The sequence below is a fragment of the Dicentrarchus labrax genome, unplaced genomic scaffold, assembly GCF_905237075.1.
Source record: "Dicentrarchus labrax unplaced genomic scaffold, dlabrax2021, whole genome shotgun sequence".
Lineage (NCBI taxonomy): Eukaryota > Metazoa > Chordata > Actinopteri > Moronidae > Dicentrarchus > Dicentrarchus labrax.
This window is the reverse complement of record NW_026136718.1, coordinates 22,506,345-22,511,481: the sequence shown is the minus strand read 5'-3', so window position 1 is coordinate 22,511,481 and position 5,137 is coordinate 22,506,345. Positions and strand designations below refer to the sequence as shown.

At 42.2% G+C, this 5,137-nt stretch overlaps 1 long non-coding RNA gene across 2 annotated transcripts; it reads left to right on the top strand.

The window, feature by feature from the left end:
• The first annotated feature begins 272 nt into the window (after positions 1–272).
• Positions 273–3,166, top strand: LOC127350384 (uncharacterized). Of its 2 annotated transcripts, XR_007880555.1 has the most exons (3): positions 273–1,445; positions 1,634–2,133; positions 2,524–3,166. It is a non-coding gene; the product is annotated as an uncharacterized LOC127350384 (long non-coding RNA). The 2 variants fall into 2 exon arrangements; XR_007880554.1 differs by having other exon boundaries at positions 273–2,133.
• The last annotated feature ends 1,971 nt before the right edge of the window (positions 3,167–5,137 follow it).

Here is a 5,137-nt window from a genome sequence, read left to right as displayed (position 1 = left end):
TATTTTTAATGGGGGGAAAGACTGAGAATATGCAAAGGAAAACTGAGAGGTTTAGATGTTTAGAATCAGAGGTACAGTATGTAGGACATACTGGTATATGTCTTCTCCCTCTATGTCTCAGTATATTTCTGTTTTCACAGGTACCGACAGTATGTGTGTGGTGCTGGGGGGACCATATGTATAAAATGATAACATTTGTAATACATATTTTTAACTTTTAGTGTGTTATCTATGTAGTGCAAATTTCATAGACAAATACAGGTTGCCCAAACTCCTTTAGCAGCACTTGGAGACACTAAAGGTCAGTTATCTGCACTTCTTTCTGGTAAATGGGAAGAGATCCAACATTTCATCCTCAGCAGTAAGCCAAAGTAGAGTATATGGCCCACTTCTTTCCTTGAGCTAAATCTATTTTGGCTATGAGGAGCTCTTATTAAACTGCATTTTCCCACTTAAGCACATTTACAAGCACAGTGTAAGTACAAATACGAGAACCATATGTAAAAAATAGTGCTTTACCACAAAGTTTTACCACAAAAACATGAAAAGGTGAGAAGTCCATGACCCAGTTTTCCACAACCAGGAGGGGAAGGATCAAGAAGCCAAAAATCTGATTAAAGCCAAGTGAAAGTCATGCCTAAATTCCTCCGGCATGAAATGGTCCAAGTTTGAATCCAGCATGTGGATCCATTTCAATGCAGGCATCACAGATGTCATCATGTCTGCAATGTGCATCTGAACCGAGCCCATCCATTCATCCATCCATTATTAAACAACCATCCTGGTCAGGGTCGCCAGGGGAGCTGGGGCCGATCCCAACAGGCATTAGGTGACTTTGTGTGGAGTTTGCACGTTCTCCACGTGTCTGCGTGGGTTTCCTCCCGGTGCTCCTATCTATTCCCACATGCAGGTTTAGTGAACCGGAGACTCTAAAATTTCATGTAGGTGTGAATCTGAGTGTGAATCAAGCCCCCAAAGGTTACATTTGAAAGGTTAAACCAGGTCTATTGCAGTTTCTTTTCTAAGAACTTTGGACCGCGATCCAACTTTCACAAACATTAGTGACACAAGTTTGTCAGCGATGTGGCCTTGGTGAGGGAACGACTGTGATTCCAGTAAGTGTTTTGAAACCACCTGCTGCTGCCAGATATCCTACCTCCAGAGACAGCTGTGTGAATGTGCGTGCATGTGTTTGCCTTTACCCATCCATGTGCACTTTGAGTGTGTGTGTGTGTGTGTGTGTGTGTGTGTGTGTGTGTGTGTGTGTGTGTGTGTGTGTGTGTGCATGTGTTTGTGTCAGAGCATCCAGCTCATGCATTCCTCGTGGATGGAGTCAATACTTTGGAGGAGACCCTGCTGCCTGGACTATTGAGTGTGTCAGGACTATGAGGGAAACAAGAAAGGAAAAAGGGAAAGAAAGAGGCTGGCTTCAAGAGGAACACTTGGTATTATGCCACACACACACACACACACACACACACACACACACACACACACACACACACACACACACACACGTAAAGCACCCCTGCAAATCTTTGCTGGATCCTGAAGGCAATTTCCTCCACTGGTTCATCCAGAAATCATTTCATAACTCAGGGACATTAGTTGTTTTCCTATGACACATGTACAGGTGTAGACCCCCACTGAGGACCCCCAGTCCTGAGCCTTGAGGACGTCACTTGGAAGCTTCTTTGTGATCCCAGTTCTACAACCAGCGTTGGTCTTCCTTTCGTCCAGAAAGCCTCTGCCTGGGAGGCCTGATTACACAGAGGCTCAGAGGAGGATAAAGGAGCTGGATATTTGCTGTGTGTGTGTGTGTGTGTGTGTGTGTGTGTGTGTGTGTGTGTGTGTGTGTGTGTGTGTGTGTGTGTGTGAGTGTGTGTGTTTTGCTGTTGCTTTTTCCATTAAACCTATTCTGTATTTTGATATACAGCAAGAAAATGTTCATGGAGTTTATAGAAGGAAGTAGAGGCATCTACAGACTCATCAAGTCATGTACGAGTGATTTAAACCTCTGAATAACAAACTAATGAACAATATTATCTAATTTCCTTTACACATGTTGTTTGACACGCCCATATGGGAAGGCCTGTACAGCTCTGCTGGCACATCAGCTCCTATAAGTCTCAGGTAAGCCCCACTGAAGTTTTCATGCTTACACCAACATAAAATAGCAGGTCAAGTCATTGTATCTGGTACTTGAACATTAAGCAGCCCCACCAGGATTTCGCAAGCTTTTTTGGAATTGATGCAGCCTAAATTTCACAGCAGCTTTTCAAAGATATTGTGATGCAGGTTGCAATGTTTTTTTTGCGATCAAATTGCGTGAGAAAGCGAAAATTGCAAAAAAAAAAAAGGTGCTTTTTTAATATAATTGCTAAAAAAAATTAAGACACCTTGTTCCAGTGGCAATACAATTGCTTGTACTTTTTAATTAATTGTTGCGATTGCAACATTGCAACTTCCTGGAGGGACTGATAGTCCTGAAGTAAAACTTTGAATGACTGTAACCTGTAACAGACATCCCAAGATCATCAGCCAGGCTCAGAAGTACACCAGGAGCCCCCAGCTCCAAGTGTCTCTGCCCACGGGAGATGGTGATGGAGGTGGTCCCAAATGTCTTTGCCTCGTCCAAACACATCCTTCAATATGCCCTCCCAGCAGCTCAGTAAAATGGCTGTTGGAGTCACAAAAGCAGTTGAGGACCGTGGACTGAGGACTCTGCTGCTCTCATCTCCATGCTGTTGCAAGTCAATTTCTCCCGCTCCATCAGAGACCACATGGTGCGGTCTATCCAGGAAAAGGGTTAGACAGGGTTATACTCAAGATGTCCTGGTGTAGAGGCTCAACTACTTTGCAGCAGAAGGGCTGAACACCACTGCTGGAGAAAAGAGTGCTTTTTCAGCCTCAGACTCTGAACAACAGTGCTAGACCTCCTGCCAACATCTGCCTGGAGGAAACAGATGAACAGCCAGAACCAGTCTCTACTGGGGTTGCTGCTGGTGCAGCCTGTTCTGGAGGAGGACACTGAAGCAATCAGAGAAACAGTCTCTGTTGGCATTACTCCTCCACCAGCTTTATAAAAATGTCCACAAAACATTTTGTTAATAAATCTGAACTATAATACAACAATGCAATTAATAAACTATAATTAACATCAAAATGAAGCAGTATGTGGTGTGGGAAAACTGAATGAAATCTTTCAATTACAGAACCTTTTGAAAGCCAACAAGTTAAACTCAACATCTGGCATATCATTTAATAAAATTATGTGCTGGACATGTCAGCAGTTGCTATACACATGATAGATTTAGGCATCCAGCAGATACACAGCAACATTAGCATTTATTTGGAGTCATTATTGACCACGTGTTTTTGATCTCTACCAATCCCTGAGCAAAATATCGGGCTCTTTAACAGCTAAAAACGATGCTATGAGAGCGGTGAAACAAGCTATAGAAAGTAATCATGTGATACATTGTTAACATAAAAATATTTAGTATAGCTGCTTTAAAATTGCTGGTAATTAGTGACAAATTAATAATGTATTAATTTACTTCATTTACTCCTACTTTAAAAGTCAACGTAAAAGTAGTCCGGCTTTAATGGAAAGTGTCTGGTCCTGGTCTCTAACCCTTTAGTTTCTTTTGGTGTTTATATTGTTCAGAGCTGTGTAACCCGTTCCTGAACCCAGCAGCATTAGCATAATGTCGGACACTCTCAGCATATCTGAAAAGTCAACAGTGATTTTTCAGCATAAACTGAACTTGTGAACTCTTGTCATATTAAGTTTGTTCCACAAAATGTTCTCTCCCTTTCCACCTCTGAACACACACACTCACACACACACACACACACACACACACACACACACACACACACACACACACACACACACACACACACACACACATTCTGGCTTCCTACCTGGCGGTTGGCTCTCCAACATCAAACTGAACAGTCAAACCACAGCATGGCAACAAATCCTCCTCCCAGGAGTGTTGGTCTTTGATCTCCATGTTGTCGCAGCTCACAGAGAACATACGCAGACAGACAGAACCCAGACCAGGATTCTGCTTCATGTTTTTTATTACAACCCTGTGAGAGAGATGTGATTCTTACAACATCAGTCTACAGTTCTGCATAATTCTGCTATAAAGTATATGAGCACTCACTCTATGGATAACATCAAAATGAATGCCAGTTAAGTTAGAAAACATCACATAAGACCTACGTAACAGCATGTAACAGCACTACGTCACATTATTTTACAATGTTATTTCACATATAGAGCCTGTGTTTAGACCTACTGCTTCCATCTGCTTTTATCCTTTTTTACTGAATAAATGGAAATTGTAAATCAGTGGATAATTGGCACATGTTGATTTTTTAACTTTGCCCTCATGGGGTAACCATATGACCTTTGACCACAATGCAGAGCCGAATGGAGGAAGATGAATGGCATCAAATTATATATTCTGAATACTTTAAGTGCAGCTTAATGGTTCTAGGCTTGAGGTTCCTAAGTTGTACATTACATCACCTAATTAATGTGAGCTAAACTATGCTGTATGCTCGCTAATGTGACAGCTTGACGACTGTTTTCATGTGTGAGAGCCAAGCAGCGCTGGGTGTGTCGGGTGGAAGGATAAGGAGACCCTCACTGCAACAACTTATACAATGTCATGAAACACGCAATGGTGCTAATGTTGTTATTCGTATTGCCGAGACGCTCAAGTGTACAGTTTCATTTGAAAATGAAATAAAAAGCACGAGTATCCTAACCCAATAAAGAGCAGGAATCGTGACATTCACATGGGGGATTTTCACTTCGGATGATTTACGCCACAAGAATGTTTTATAGAGCTCATCTTAAAGTTGCAGTTAAATCCAAAACTACTTCCATTTAGATGGAAAGCAGACTCCTGCTCCATGGAAGTAAATTACCTACTACCCCCTTCTCCTATTTTCTCCTCCATCTACCCCCCCCCCCCATATCCTTTTACCCCCTTAAACTTCTTCTTCTTCTACTCCATGTCCTTTAACTTCCATTTCCCCCCTCTTTTCCCTCTCTGCACCCCAACACTCTGTAAAGATTGCCACCATATGTTTCAGAGAAAGATCCCACATCATG